This window comes from Lissotriton helveticus, chromosome 3_1 (genome assembly GCF_964261635.1).
Source record: "Lissotriton helveticus chromosome 3_1, aLisHel1.1, whole genome shotgun sequence".
Taxonomy (NCBI): domain Eukaryota; kingdom Metazoa; phylum Chordata; class Amphibia; order Caudata; family Salamandridae; genus Lissotriton; species Lissotriton helveticus.
Genome location: NC_136061.1, coordinates 661623074 through 661640150, shown reverse-complemented (window position 1 = coordinate 661640150; position 17077 = coordinate 661623074). Strand labels below are relative to the sequence as shown.

Genomic DNA, 17077 nt, shown 5'->3' with positions numbered 1-17077 from the left:
CACCATAGATGTGTTAGCCTTCTGCGCCATGTGCTACTACATCCACAATATATGCAACCTGTTTCTTTTTTCTCTCACTCTACACAACGGTCACATTTTATTTATAGCACCTCTGCTCCCACCACCATGCTCACATACTTTGCACTTAACCTGCTTCAACAAACCCAGACAATGCTTTGCAAGGCTGTGTATGATTTTCTCCTTCAGTATGTGCTAACAAAGCGGTGCATGCCTTCAGAGCTCTTCACTGCATCCTCTACTCCTCACTCACACATCACCATCATCATGCCATCACCCTACTCCAGACAGCTTAAGTATCGTCTTCAACTCATTGTCCCTTGATAATGCCACCTATTGGGACGGAAAAGTCTTCTGCATGGCAAAGACATGTACCCCTGTCCGTAGTGCACATCTATATTGTCTAGATCCCTAATACTGTTTTTTTTGTCATAGGTGAACACGGATCATGCGTGTGCGCCATGACATAGCCCTGTCTTACAAACTGCAGTCTTATTGGACCAGGAAGGGTGCCCTAAGTGCTATCCTCAGAGGTGGAAGGCTCCCGCCTGCACCAGGAGTTAATCAGCATGAGCGCGATGGGGGCAGCCTGCCGTGTAGTTATCAGTAGTAGCAAACAGAATTGTTTTACCCTGTGTCACTGAAGGGAGGCCTACAGGCCTGTAGCAGCGTGCTTAACTCACCCATGGCCTACAACATTAGGTAAGATGTGGAGTGCTGCGCAGCACAGGAGTAGTGATTCTGCATTAGTTGTATGTGTGCCTGAGAAGGGTACAGCACAAGGATGGAGCAGTATTGTGCAATGCATGTGTGGTTAGTACATGTACAGGGTGTATGTATGCGTTGTGCAGTGCATGTATGGATAAAGCATGTGCGGAGTGTATGCATGCTTGTGTGAAGTACAATATGAAGGATGAAGTGTTGTGCAGCACGCACATAGTGAGTGAGCTAACTGCGTTTGTAAAGAGCACATGCTGGTTTGATAAAGAAAAGCCTTGGTGCTGAACTGTGCACTCACATTGAGAGTGTGTGCTGAATGCATGTGTATGTATACGCATACAATGCATAGAGGTATTAGTGCTGCTCAGTGTGAGTGTACACGGAGTGGGTGTGCCTGCAATGGGACATTGTATGGAGGACCTTGAGTTCAATTTTGGGACGTCTAGACCTGCCTGGTAAAGACATGAGGAGGAATCTCCTCACAGACTGATTTGTGTATCATGGCTTTCCTGTGAGCTCGGTGGGGATACACGAGTGAAAAGGAAGAGAAACCCTTTACATGTCAAAAGCCTACTCTTTGATTCAGCAATAAATCACAAGGAAGCGGCCTGGACACTTCTCAGGAAGGGAGATGGGGCTGATCAGAGAATCAAAGATTAGGGCTATGGGTTTTTTGATGCACATATCACTGTGGCCGATATCCAGGTGTGAAATCCAGCCACTCCCATGAATCACGTTGTGGACAATCAAACCCCGAGTCGTGCGCCTGCTGGGACATACATCTTTCATGAAGGAAGATGAAAAGTATAGAAAATAATAAGAAGCAGATCCCCCACATAAAACTTCACAGACCCCCGATCCTAAATCACATTTGGGGTCTGGAAAACAACTATAAGAATGGGGGATTGAGACCCCAAACGTTTGTCATCTGCCAAGCAGCCAGAATGGGCTGTGTGAGAAGGAGAAGCACTGCAAGACTTCTGTCTGTGATGAAGACTGGGGACTAAGGCCTGCCAGTCTCCCTGCTGGGTGAGAAGACATGACCCAGGGAAACCAAGACAACCTGCCCAAGAGCACCATGCCAGCCAAGACCACAGTGCCCTGTGAGAAAGAGGAAAGCATTCGAGGGAGAAAGGTCCAGTGGGGAGCCCTACCTTGAGCACTCCCTGTGCAAGGTGAAAGGATTCTACTGAGCACCGATGAGGCAGGTGCAAAATTGTTTTCAGCGACCAGCGTATGCCAGGAGCGGGGCTGCCATAGACTGAGCAGTTTGTTGAGCACCGCGTGGGTCTTGCTATGCCGGTATCACCGCCCTGCAGAGGGACATCGGGACATCGGTAAAGTTACCGCTTCAAGGATGGCTAAGACTTGAGATTGTCTTGGCAAGGATGCGTGTGTTGGGAGAGCCTACAAACAGATAACCATGTGCCAGTAGAGGCTGGGAGTACCAACATTATCAGAGGATTTATTCCTCTGCCCGAAGGAGAGATTGAGGCTACGATCTGTGGATTGAGCCCGCACTGCAAGGGAACTGCCCTGGACGCATCACTGAGGACTGCAGGAGACGCTGTGGAAGGCATCACACCTTCGCTGGCCCCAATAGTGAGCTGAAGAAAGGGTCCCCCCACTTGAGCAAAGTCAACTTTCTGCTACTTTGCGAGCAGGGAGCGGTTACATCTGGGAGACCTCCGGTAGCGTTGCTCAGGAGAGAGAGCCTGCGCCGCCGGGTGCGGCCACATGGTCTGCAGGACTCATGGATTTGCACTGAAGGCACCCACTGCATCACTGAGCGCTTCTGTGCTGCAAGAGTGATTACGATGTAAATTGGGCCAGTTGGGCCCTGGGAGAACTTGCTGCCAATGGTGCTGCAGCACCATAGACACTTTTGACTGAGTTCCAAACGGGTCAAAAGGGAGAACTCTTATTATGGCCTGATAGCTTGAATTCCTTGATGCTGCCACAAGTGAATAACCTTGAACATTTTATACAAAGGAGGGTGATAGAGGGCTTTGCTTTTTTTTTTGCTGAGTTTTATATAGCGCAAACTAGACCCGAACCGAATCGGGTATGATAGCGCTCTACATAGCACCAGTTACGTTACATGAGGACGCACATTAATTTGAAGCACGGGGAGATTAAGTGATTTGCCCAGAACCACAGGAGGTTTTGGCATCGTTACCGAGACTCGAACCCAGATCCCCAGGTCCGAGGTCGAGCGCCCTAGCCGTTAGGCCAACTCCTCTCCTCCTTTAAGGGGGATTGTGTTGCATTTGAATGTCGCATTTATTTGCCTGTGTAGGGTTAGTAATGAAATACTACTTTTTCTTATAAAATCTAGCATTTGGCCGGAAATTGATTTATTGTTCATATCGTTTGCACATTGAGTTATGTTCACTGACCTCTGTATACATCTCCCTCACCCACCCGCCCCGACCACAGCCACCAGTGAGAGTCTAGTGCAGAAGGAGCTCTTGGCCCAGTTGAGTGGGATCCATAGTAGCTCAAGCCCTGGGACATCAGGAGTAAAAAGTCCTCAACCACCACGGTTGAGCCCAGTAGCTGACGCATGCCTCTTGAACCTCTGAAAGGGTTTCTGACATCGCTTCAGTGAACTTTCACTATGCTGGCAGCCATGGTGCCTGTTCTGCACCCTCACTGTCCAGTTGCAAACCCCTACATACCACACTAGCCTTCAGTGGTTACCATAGTCATGAGCTGTTGTGCTTCCACTTGGGGACAGAGTGTGAGAAGGTAACTTATTCCTGCAGTTAATCATAAGTAGCTGGCAAGTGGTGGTATTCATCAATGCTGATGTAACAGTGTTAAAGCCTTGGTGAATCAACAAGGTCTCTCTTAGGATGAAGTCAATGGCCGGTCCAAGGCATCAGCCCAGCTTGGCAGAAGTTTGAGTGCAGGGGGCTGTATATGGAAAATGTTAACCACAACACCTCCCTTCCCTTGTATTTCAACCCCACATTTTACTGTTTCCCTCGAGTTTCAATGAGACCCACTTTACTGCCGTCCTAGTTGTTCCCAACCAAGCAGCCCGTCACTAATGAGGGAGGGTCTTGGACACGAGCGTTGGGTTTAAAATTAGGGTGGCTGGAATGGAAGGGAAACACTCCGTTTGGCAAGAGAGAGGAGGACGGACTGTTTGTTGGCAGGTATGTGAGAAAGAGAAATTTGACTGCACAGTTAAAGGGAAAGTGAGACGAGGGCTTTATAACCATGGGAGATTGGAAAGGGTGGATGCTTGGTTGGGAACAACGAGTTCGGCAGTAAAGTGGGTCTCATTGAAACTCGAGGGAAACAGTAAAATGTGGGGTTAATGATTGAGAGATGATGGCACGGAGCGCACGGTAGAGATTAATTCAGTGGGGGTGTGCAGTCAGGCTTAGGGAAGAAAGGTTAAAACACGGGGTGGAATCTGTGGGTAAGGGGCAGGAGTTGAGCGTTTCTCTGTGCTTAACAATAGAGTTAATTCGATAGAGTGTGAAAGTAAAGGAGCAGTGTAAGAGTAACAGTGGGGGTGTTCAGGGCATTGTTGTTAATAAGTAGGAGCCACCTGTAGAGTCACGTGAATATTTTGAGCAGGAGTAAAGAGATGGGATCAAGCCGTGCTAAAGGCTCCTAGTAAAGATAAATGGGGTGTTAGCCCATTGCAATTGAGTCACATACTAGATTGTCACAGGAGACTGGGGTGCAGTAAAAACGATATGCATATTTAGAATGTTGTTTTGTATACACATTGGAATAATAATGTTTCCTTGTTGCTTGTAGTTATCCCTGACGAAGGGCCCCAGTAGCCCAAAACGCATTGGGTTTAATAAACTGCTTTGGAGAAACAATGTGTCTGTACGTGTTATTGAGGAGAGGTCCGGATGGACACAACTTGAACATGAGAAACCTTTGAAAATAGCATCACCTTGTCTGTGGCAAAAACGGGACCAATGTGAAAGAGCGGATTAAATAGGAGTACAATGTGAAAAATGGAGTATAATGTATTGGATGTAATTGAAGAGACAGTATAGGGCTGTGCCATTGGTTTTGGGATGGAACTCCACCCCATAAACAATGTATCTTATGTCACATGTGCCAATAGGGCAAGGCACATTACCAGTGAGCACGCAACATGCAGTGAATTTGGACAAAAATGATGGATCTAAAAGTAAAAACGGGTGTGCATCCCCTATTTTGCATGATAAGTATAAAACCTGTTAGGATCAGATAATTTTCTTTCTGGGCCAAGGTGTAAGGTGAAGGATGAGGATCAGGTGTGAAACTGATCATCAAGTATGAACTTGTGAAGGGCACCTCAGTTTGGACTGTGGAATTATGGAATAGCAGAAGCACACGTTCTCATCAACAAGCCATCTCTTTCCCAACATCCTTCTCTCCTCGTCTAACAAACCTGCTGTTTGCACTACACTGGAATTTCTAATGTGTCACCCCTACAAGCCAAACCCCGCTGAGTTTCCCAGGCCGAAACTCCCTCATAGTTTATAAAGAAAAATATCAAATCTTAGCTTTTTTTTATACCGCTCTACAGGATTTATCACCAGTTTAGCGTCTGTCTGAAGAGAAAATATAACACATGGTATTCTTTACTAAATATTCTTTGTAACTCTCTAGTTTGAACCACTGGGTACAACACAGAATAAAAATGTAAGGCCCTCTGGGAGTTTTGCCTGGATTTTCTCAGTTCTTGGCAGAATTTTAGAAATCAATGTTTCTCTGGTAGAGAACACTGCATAGTTGGCTGTTATTGGCAGCAAGGAAGGCCCCTCTGGGATCTTTGACGTCAAGTCAGCGTAATCCACCCCAGAGCTTCATGATCGGTCTAGTGGGTTGTTTTCGATCTGCAAGACTGGGTAGCCGAGTCCAGCATGAAAGTGGTCCCAATTATCAAGCAGACCTTCAGTTCTCTGCCACAGGACAGGCCACATTCCCTTTAAGGGCACCCAGCAATCCGTACAGCGGTTCAGCTGTCACCCAGTTTCATCTCAAAACTGCTTAACCGGAGAGCAGCACTGGTTTCCTTCTCCTGGTCTGACCTTGAGCTGCAGCGCAACAGCGCCCTGCTTTGAGTCAGATGACTTATTCGCCATGGATGGTTGGAGAGGACACATGTGACAGAGGAGGAAGTTTGTGTGTGTGTGATGTTGCTTATCATGCTTTTGAGATTAAGTTGATTATCAACTAATGCGCCGATTCAGCAGGAAGTGGTGAAGGACAGTCTTTGCTGAAAAATGATTTCAGCCCTTTCTGCAGGGCTCCTATGTGACGTTCAGGTCTCTCACTTGTGCGGATCTAAATAATTTCAGGGCAGATTACCCCCTGGCTGATATTCTTTCATTTCCCATCTCCTTTCGAAAGGATCTCAGATTCCTGCTAATGGCAATCGATGTCATCATAAAGCAGACTAGTCGCAAACCTTCCCAGGTGGCAAAAAAACTGCAAATGCAAAAAATATCCCCCCAGTTCCTGCTGGCTTACCTTTGAGCGGCCCAAGTTAGAGCAATGATTATGGAACAGTCTTGTGCGTAGAAGCCTCATGGGCTCTTGTTAAGATACTTCAGCCAGTTCTCCTCATGGAGCCCCGAGTATATCCAGGTGGCCTATCGACCTCTACAATGGATGCCGGTGGCCTTGTGCCCACTGGATATTTGAGCACAATGCTGAATGGCCCCCACCTAAAGCCGATTGGCTACCGACCCAGGAGGGCCTTTCGAATGGGAATTTCTGGCTTCATACTTGCCAACTCGAAGAACAATACTGTGTGAGGAAGGCGGGGCCTCATGCTGAGAAGTACCTAGGAGGTACTTTTAAACCCTACCCGCCCCCATGCCCCTCCCCCCGATGCCCCCCCAAAAAAGCTTACTGAGGCTGGAGCCGATGTCCTGGGGTATTTTCACACCCCTAAAATGACATCTGCATTGCAAAACCTCGGAAAACGAGCGAAAATAACACTATTTACAGTGGTTTTCAGATCGTTTTCTCTGCCACCAAATGATATTGTCTCCTCACCGGGAGACAGTCAGTGTGAAGGAAGCCGATAATGTGCATCACATGGTGGCACCGTGTGAGTTGGCACGTATGTGGCTTAGTTTTTCCAGTAGTTTTAAAACTACGATATGATGGTCAAGACAGGACACCCTTTTCCCTTGAATACCTCCCTCCATCTTTGAGGCTGCAGGAGAACAGAACTGGGGAACCGGAGTAGCTTCCACTAAATATCCAGACGCATCCTCAGGTAGCTACCGGTCTCATACTCGTTTCCTATCCTCTTATCCCTGCACGTACAGACCCTGCTCTCTCTCTATGGAGACATGCAGTGCATTATAGGCACAACACGTGTGTCGGAATGTCTACCAGCCCAGGAAAGGGCTTGTCCCATCCTTTGTCCGTGTGGAGGACCTACAGAGCTCCATATTACTATATGCAGTGCGATGAATGCTCCTTAAACTGATGGCTTAAGGTTTGTAACTTAGCCGTACACTGAAGAAGTCATTCAACGGCTGCCCAGTCCCCCTAAAAAATGCGTTTTCATTTTCTACAGGGGCAGGACAGACATTTTGTTGACACTAGTGAGTAAAGGGGTTGGGAGAATCAAGATTGAGCTAGGGTTTGAATTAGGGACCTACGTCAGATTAGCATGCTCTTCGCAGCCTGTAGGATTGCACCACGGCTGTGACAAGCATGATTCCTTCTGGCACACCCCAATGAGGGAGTGTTCTGAGCAAGAACAGCTACTCCCTTGGCCTTGTTGGAACTCAGAATATCTTGGCCTGCCAAATCTCGCTTTCACAATCGCCCAAGGACTGATCGCGGCTACCTCATGCCCAGACAATCCGTCTCCCACCAGGCGTGATGTACAGGACTGGCTGCAGCCGAGGGCCTGGCACAGGGCAGAGTTCCCAATCAATGATTCGAGGTGTTTATTGCAAAAGTAAACAGGCACTGCCTCGGTCTCAGTGGCTCGGGTCAGCGGGTCCTCCACCAGGTGCTCTCCGCATCTCTCCTGTCATGGTGGGAGACCTCGTAGTGGTTCTTAAAGCTTTTACTGCAGAGGTGCAGAAGTCATGCACAATCCTGTCAATGTCAGCATAAAATGCTTCTTGAAGCTGGACGATAGCTCAAGTGACTTGAGTGATCACTGCAGAAATGTATGTGTAACCTGTAGGTCACGAGCTTTAATGCTCTGTGAGTTGGCTTAACCTTGCAGCCCTCTGAAGCTGGGTACTTGAGAGCCACTTATGTTATGAGGTAATAAAATATGTATAATTTGAATGACTCATCAAGAATATGGCTAAGACGTCACAGAATGAAGTCATTTGCTACTGTAACCAGCACAGTTTTAGTGCTGAATGGTGCATGAAAGCCTAATTGATGCGGGTGGGAGATGTTGTTCAATTCTGAAAATTGTAGAGGAAGAAAGTTGGCAATGCTTTCAACACTTCATGCCTGAAACAATAGTACGAATATTGGTCTGTAGCTACCATCATACAGAAGTAGGATTAACTTTTTTTCAACAGTGGAGTAAATTATTGCCTACTTCCAGGAACCAGAAACTGTGCCTGAGTCAAGCAAAATATTACAGAGGGCGCAAAATATTACAGAGGGCGCAAAATATTACAGAGGGCGCAAAATATTACAGAGGGCGCATAATTTAGGAACAACTGGATCTGGAAGTAGTCTAAAACCATTTAAGGGGTGGAGGTTTAAAGGAAATCTGGAAGAGGTCATATGAATGTTTGATATCATTTGCACTGCAGTTACTACGGAGACGGAAGAGAAGACATTCGAGACCATATAGCCCCCTACAGGACATACAAGTAGGATACAATTTTGGTTTACCTTGTTGTACTGCAAAGAGGTGAAAATGTGTTTTGATTGACATTTTTTGAAGGAAGAAATCAGAGACTGACACAAATAGAATGAGTCCCTGCAATAAAGGAAGTGGTCATCTCTGGGCTACCTGAACTTTTAATATTGGAAAATTCTTCTTTTGTAGGATTAGATAATTCCGAGATCTTGTTAGAATAGCTGGACCTCTGTCTTTTTAAGCCTCTTGTTGAAGTTGAGAGACTCGTTATAACTCAATTTAGCTGTGTTAGAGTATGTTTCAATCAAGGCATGGGGTACGGTTTTCGTTTTGGTTGGCCATGATAAGCCGAGAAGCATACCAAGGCTAAGCCAGTTTAGTTTTATGGCTGGAGGTATATTTTGGAGGGATGGTGGTATCAAGTGCAGCGTGATCTAACTATCAGCTGCTACCAAACCACTCTCAATACGCTTTAAAAAAAAAAAACTGTTAGAAAGCTACCAAAAAGTTGTGCATTTGCTCACTCTTGAACTGGCCCACAGTCTCTTAAGATATCTAAATGTATTAAAACCTCATTTGCGGGCTTGCTTAGCATTACATGATTCTATTCGATTGAGAGCTTAGATCATTGAGGAGGCGTTGGGTCATTGATCCAAACGTTGAAATCTCCCACTAACATTCATTTATTGAAAAAAGGAGTGAACAGCATTATACTGCCAATCAGATGATAAACAAAGAACTTTAGAGGGCAGGGGTGCTATTGATTAGTGTGGCTTTATAATCCATGAAGACACGAAGCTTAATGTTGAGTGCAAGGGCTTCGACCATAGGCGTGGGTTTGGTGTTAACCTATAACACCTGCAGCAAATCAAGGCCGCTTGAGGAGGTCTGCATGGCCAATTGTAATATCCATCTGCGGCGGATGCCTCAATTTCAGGGCCAATAAAGTCTCTGATCCATGTTTCTGTTATAAAAAGTAGGTCAATGTTATATTCAATAATGAGATCATGTATATCAATCGTGTGTTTAATGCTGGATCCAAAATTTATTCACACATAATAAATCGATCATTTTGGGTGATCTAGGGCACCCGTGAGAGCGCTGGGACAACAGAAACACCATAGTAATTTTAGAAGTAGAAGAGCAGACTTCAGAGAAGGCCTCTGAATTAATAAGGTCACAGGGAGTGGTTGTGTCAGCCCCTCAGCATTAGCAGTTACTGTAGACAGCAAGGGTTGGCGCTATGGTTAAAAAGCCCTTTGCAATTATAAAGCATATGCTTGATAAAAACTTTACACATGGTGTCATAACATAGGTCTCTCAGGCTGTGCGGGAAATACTAGCATTAGCCCACCACATTCACACAGGTTTAAAAACCTGGAGCGGGACAAGGTTCACCAATGTCCTATGAAAAGGGAGCAGGGCTGGGCATAGCTATTTAGTTTGGAAGTTGAGAGACTGGATCAGTTTGCAGAGGTGGATGGGTCGGATTTAGATTTATTGGACAGATGCAGGACAACTGCACTTCTTAAGCATGGAGGGTAAGTATCAGTGCTGAAAGAGAGGTTCAAAGGTGATGTCGAACAAGTTAGCGCATGATATGAGAGGGCAAAAGATTTGATGATTTGTGGACGGAAGCTGCACGTAAGGATATGGGCTTCTACAATGAATTGATGTTCTGCTGGTGCAGACAGAGGGAGGGTACATATTTTGTCGGTGTTTTTGCTGAGAGAGGGTTGAAGTAAGACAGAGCTGGGATTAGAGGAGTGAGGCCAAGCTGTTTTTAATGCCTGTGATCTTGGCGGCAAAGTAAGCTGCAAAGTCTGAGCCCGAAAGAAAGGACTGTGGGGGCGAGGGGGGGTGAAGACTGTCCAAGAGGCCAGTGAGAGACTGTGGTTGGGAGCACGGAGAGGAACACAGATTTTGAATGTAGTCAGACGTGGAAGTGTTCCATGTGGCTGTGAACAGATGCAGGGCAAATTTGTACCCTCATGTTGTGAAGGCTCGTGTGATTTTTGCCATTTTCGGAAGAATGCTTGCATTTGTGCCTTAGTAACGCGGAGACCAGCTTTCGACCCAGCTACTGAGTGCATTAAGGGAAGTTGAGCGAGACAGTGGTTGTGGAGCTGGATTCCATGGAAACAAAGGCAAGAAAAGAGTGTTTCAAATGACTGTTATTATTATTAATCATCTTCTATTATTGGCAGCTAGATTTCGATTGGCCACACTTGGAAGTACCTGCTTCCTCGGAGCCTTGCACTTCGGTGGTCTAAAGTCTTGCAATTTTACGCCATGGAGCGGCTGACCGCTGTAATAATGGTTAGAATGTATACATTTGTAGAATTTGGCGACCTTTAAAAACATATGTTGAAAAGTAGAGGGAACGGGTTAACCTTGGCCCCTGTCATGCCAGATACCTTGCACGGGCTCCCCCGGAGGGGGCGCTGGACTCTGTGAAAAGTGATTCAGACAACGATGGTAACTCTAACAAATGGATATAACCTGCTGTTAACAGTTTTGCAGCAATGCGCGTGATACGGACTATGTATTATGTCCAGCAATGCCTGGATGGTAAACACATCATGCTTTTGTTATGACCTGGGTTGTAAAACCTTAAATAAAAGTGTTTGAAAAATACCTTCAAGGGTTATGGGTTTAATCAGTATTCCGCCAACCTCAACAGTGCCTTTCTGCTTTGCATTACTGGGGTTGTGCAGTTCTCCTCTATGTGTCCCTCCTCTTGGGGTGTGGCTCCTGCCTATGGCTACTGGTCCCATTTCTTGTGGTCTTTCACTTTTGGCTATGTATATTTCGGCACACTATTTTCTTTTTCATTTGCTGAGTCTCTGATTTTGCGTACAAAACGCGCTGAGCCGACGGCTGTAAAGCATATCCCTATCTTGTTGTTTTGTCTGATTTCGTGAAGGTTATGCGTCATGTATTTTACACCTTTTTTCTGTTTTCCTGATGTGCGGTGTTTCTTGTTTTATACTTCTGCCTCGCCTGCCTGCCTTGCTTATGCCTTCATCCAGCAGCTAGCCTGGCTGACATAGCAGGAGGTCTTAGCCGCGGCTCCGCCCAGGAGCAATGATTGCAGCATATATGTTGGGAACTTGCCTCCCAACATTCGCTTCTCTTTTTAGAGATAGGGAGGCAGGTGGTGGGGTGATTACTTCCCCCCCACTCAACCTTTTATTCTTTACTTGGCTTCCGAAGATCACCAAGCAGCCCAACTGCATGCCACTGAAGAAAACCAAACACGGGGCCTCTTGCACTCTATCGGCAGTCACTCATTTACACCTTCATTTGCCCACCACCCTGGACAACGTGGCTGGAGGCATTAGCAGCGGCCCAGCCGGAAACAATGAATACCTCATATATGTTGGGAACTTGCATTCCAACATTCACATTTCTTTTTGGCAACAGGGAGGCAGCCAGGTGATTACTTCCCCACGTAGCTATGTTGGCTTCCAGTCCTTCAGCGCCTGCCCCAGCTTCTAAGGGGGTCATCAAGTAGCCCAATTGCGTGCCACTCAAGCACACCAAGCACGGGCCCTCTTGCACTCTCTCGGCAATCACTGATGATGCATTTCGTAATTTGCAAGTGTTTAATGCTTTAGTTCTGCAGCCTCTTTTCCTTTTTTTTTGGATTTAAGGGAGTAAACAACTCATTTCTGCAGAATAGTAACGCCACTTGAATTGCTGCACAGTGCTTCAAAGTCCTGTTTTTAAAATGCATTAGGAATAAATCTCTGTTTTGAAAAGTGTGGCACATTTTACAAATGCATTGTAAGAGTACAGCAGTACTGCTGTGTAAAGTGTATAATCATTGCAAATGCTTTCTCATTGTATTGTAATTGCATTTATATAGCGCTTACTACCCCTGACGAGGCGTCAAAGTTCTTTTTCGGCGAGTAGCACGCCACTCCGAGACTCAGAGGATTAGTGTTGAATTACTATAGTGTAACATGCAAGTACATTTTAAGTGGTGGATAGCTTAGTCAGTTATTTGGAATGATAGAGGAGGAAAAAAGGTTTGTATTTATATAGTGCTTGTTACCCCTGATGGGGTGTTGAAGCACGCTATTCAGGAAGCCCATAAAGGATTAGTGGTGAATTAATATGGTGAAATATGAAAGTAATTTCAGTGGTGGATATTAGTCAGTTATTTGGAGTGAGAAGGACAGCGGAGGGATTAAAGGGGAAGAAAGGTTTGCATTCATATAGCACTTGTTACCCCTGATGGATGTTGAAGCGCTTTTCTGGCAAGTAGCACGCCACGCCGGAACCCATAAAGGAATAGTGTTGAAAATTTGTATAGTAAAATATGAAGTAATTTGGAGTAGTGGATAGGTTATTCAGTTATTTGGGTAGAGAAGGGTAGGTGGCGGGATAGAAGAGGGAAAGAGGTTTGTATTTATAAAGCGCTTGCTACCAATGCTGGGGTTTTCTTATAGGGCCAACTTGTCAGGAAAACAATGGTATCTTTGTACATCTACACTACTAGGAGTGAAGTGCCTCTGTAGTCCTTCAGGGGCGTCGTCAATAACAGTAATTTCGCATATCTGTAGATGTTTACTTTAGTTAGGATTGAATTATGATAGCAGAAAATACTTTGTTGCTGGAGACTGTAGCCATTTTTGGGGCCATAAAATGCTTACGTTAACTTTTTCTTTTTAAACCTTTGACGGTGGGTGGGGTTTCTGGGGGAGGGAAGAGTGGCGGGATACGCCTAAACTGCACCCAGCTGACAGGAGATAAGGCCACAAGAATTTGAATGAGCACCCCACACCTATATTTTGTTCTCATATTTCAGCGGGTAAACTGAGCACGCCGCATTTACAGTGTGTATTTAATATGCATCACTGTAGGGGTCTGAGACAAGCATGTTAGAAAAGGAGAGGGGTCTGGACATCTGTCAATGGTTTTTCTTTCTAAAATGTACATCAAATTTATTGCTCGAACAACTTCCTCCTCTTACAACCCCCCCTCCTTTTATCTGAGATATGACCTGAATGAAAGGTTTATTAAAAGGAACAATTTTTCCTTGCATTATTTGTGATGAAAAGGAGACAGTGGATGTGTCCACGAGCTGCTTTTAGGATGCAACACCCTAATTCCCATTTTAGCAGCTATAAGGTCAACGCAGTACCCTTAATTCTGATATTTTTACATTTTTGTTGGTTTTATGTGCACTGAACATTTTTATGATTTTTGACAGTCTTTACGTGGAAGGTTTGAACAGCAGACCTCTACAGAAACCTCTCCTCTTCTCCGCCCTGTTCTGTCCACCAGCGTCCCTCTTCTGCGCCATCTCCCCATCAAAACCTCTCTGCTTTTACTGCCATTCTGTCTGCCTGTATCTCTTTGCCTCTGTTCCTATCGGTTCTTTGCCTGTTCGCACTCTGCCTGTCTATAAACCCCTTGCTATCAACATGAGTGTGTGTGTTTCTCTAACCTTAAGCCGGTTCTCTTTGCACATGTATGGCTACATGCCACTCTACAAACTTCTCTCGGTCTATTGCATCAATGCCTGTCAGTGTGCACCCTCTGCCTCCCATGAGCATGCCCTTCCCTTCCCTTTCTCCTCTTCTCTGCTGGCTCACTCCCTCACTTTATGTGACCCCCCACTCCAAACCGCTTGACGGCGTCCTGCACGCCTCTCCTATAACCTGTCCCTGCCCTTTCCGTGACTGTTGTGGCCCACTTCCCCGTCTGTCCTTCCCTGCCTGCCAGGCTTTCTCTCACTCTAGATATGCACGACTCCCTGCCTGCCTGTCCATCTGCCTGTGCAACTTCCTTCATGTCACCCCTTTCTGTATATTTAGCTATCCCCACCCACGCCGCCTGTCACCCTTTTTCTTTTCTACATGGCTTAACATAATCGATCACTCTTCTGATTTGCCTTGGTCTCTGGGAAAACTGCCAATCTCGGTCCCCACTGTGCCCATCTCCTACCTCATACCTTCCCCTACTTCCCACGTTCCTCCATTCTCTGCTGCCCTCTTCTTCTCCCCTCGCTCTATCTGCAACAACCTGTCGTCAAATTCCAGGGTAACTCTTTCTTCCGGTCTTTCTATACTCTGCCTATTTCTTTCTCCCTCCCAACTGGTATTTCTCTCCTTTTATTCCGCTCTCACTTCTCTCAACCTACCTCTCTTACACTACTTTTTTTGCTAAACCTCATTTCCTGCTTATCTTGTGTCGTTCATCTGTGCTGGATTCTATTCTCTCTCTACCGGTTTCTGTCTCCACTCAGCAGTTTCTCTCCCCAAGGCTCCTTGCCTCTGTTGCTCGCCCTTCTTTGCTTCTCTCCCGCCCCTCTTGCCACCAGACTCTGACCCCCCGCCCCCCTCCACCCCCTCACCTCAGGTAAGCAGTGTGTCCTGCTTGCTGATAATCTATCAGGAGAGACAAGCCTGCCTTCTCAGGTGTGCAACTGCCAGCACAGAGTTAGTCTGACTAAAACACTTATATGCTTAGTCTGCTGAAATTTGGGACTGTAGGGCAAAGCACAATAAGTGCCTTGTGCCACAGAAGTGTTTCTTCCTAGAAATAGGATAGATCCCCTCATTTTCCCTATGATTTGTTTCCCTAAATGGGCTAATTTCAAAGTATATTTACATAATACATTATTTGGCTATATTTCAGTAAAGCTGTATACCCCTCAGGAGGTTTCAACTTCCACTGTTTGGTTCTTTAATGGATTTCATCCTATAACATTTTTGGTTTCATTAGCTCAAATGTCCAAACCTTAAATAATATAATTAATGGTAGTGTAGTTTAAGAAAACAGCCAACAGTAAGATAGACCTATTTACACTGTGCTTTTAACCGCATGAATATTTGGATATGATTAAAGTGGTAAACATGCTGCTCTTGCTCAGTTTTATGAAAATGGAAGCAGCATGAAGTTGCGCGCTTTAAACTTTTGATGCTTTCTTTTAGGTTTCAATTGTTGGTGAAATAAAACCAATATCCATGGAAGCCTCCGCGCGCTCTCCAAACGGGGCATGTAATGCGAGGCTACTTAACAATGTATCCTACAAGTAGACCGTGCAAAATCATCCCCACAGCACCAGTGCACCATCACCTCAAAATTAGCACAGCACCACATACTCAGTATCATTCAGCATCACCGGAGCATCCCCTCCGCACCAGCACACAAGTCTGGCATCTGTTAATTCTCCTCTAGTGTCCGTCCGCTGCTCATGTTGTAATCCAGGTACTATTTCCCAACTTCCACCCTCCGATTGTTTATTTCCCCTCCCCCCACACCAACCAAAAAAGCTATAACAAACGAGCAATCGAACAGGCAGGAAGAAGTTGTCAGCATTTCAAGGACAAAAAACTGGAAGACATTTTTTAGGTTAATTCTTTTTTTAATGTGGCTGTTCAATTTTACCAAATGTCATCTTGGAGATATATATATATATGTCATCACACTCTCCCTCCAGCAAGAGGGATAAATGGGCGCACTCCCTTAGATTTGCCACAATTTTCGTTTATTCAAGATTTAGGCACTGGAAAGCATTAGATCAACGCGTTTCGATGCCGCAGATCGTGACCAAGATGCCTGCGGCATCGAAACGCGTTGATCTAATGCTTTCCAGTGCCTAAATCTTGAATAAACGAAAATTGTGGCAAATCTAAGGGAGTGCGCCCATTTATCCCTCTTGCTGGAGGGAGAGTGTGATGTTATAAAACGGCATGGTTCCGCCGTAGGTGTCAGCACCCGTGATGAGCGCTTAAGGGTCGGGAGCCTGTGAACCAGCGTGTGGATATATATATATATGTGTGTAACAAAAATGCTTATGATACTTTCTTATAACTTTTCAACATGCTGCACCGCAGCCACAATGCTCTACAACATACCTTAAAAATATTGGCAAAGCTAGTACCTCTAGCTAAACACTTATAAGGTGCCAAAGGCGAGACGTATCGGCTATGCCAATGATTGTTATTGTTGTTTCACAATTACAGACCTCCCTGATCTGTGCTTCTGACTTAACATCCACTTTACTTGCCTGCTCTCGATCGCCAGCACAAATGCTCAGGGAATAGGCACTTTGCCAATAGGGACTTTTCCATGCACCGGAGGCCTCAGTCCTGAAGTTTGTTAGTGAAGTACTGTTTTCTGTTTGGAGAGGGCTCTCTCCTCTCCCACGTCCTCTGCCCCTACCTTGCGCCCAGCCCGGTACCTTTGACAGAGTCGCCGTAATATGGGGCTTTTGGAGTCTTGTGCTTCACATCCCATCTTCCTTTTCTCTAGCACTTGCTAGGTTTCCTACACAGAGATCAGGATGCCGTTCTAGTTTGGGGGTACGCTGACAGTGCCCCAAGCGTAAGGACTATTGGGAAGGGTTTGGCGTGCCCCCTAGCAGACTCCATGGGACATCTTGTCCCACTCGCCAAGGCAGAAGCAAGATCCTACAACATTTCACATCTTAGCATCCTTTGTCAATGCTTTCAAGGCAAGGTACACAATTAATGCTGAAAGTGATCACGTGCTCAG

At 45.7% G+C, this 17077-nt stretch overlaps 1 protein-coding gene across 1 annotated transcript in view; it reads right to left on the bottom strand.

Annotated features, from left to right (window-relative positions):
* Positions 1–17077, bottom strand: part of NHSL3 (NHS like 3) — a 336808-nt gene that overhangs the window by 69172 nt on the left and 250559 nt on the right. The window lies entirely within an intron of this gene.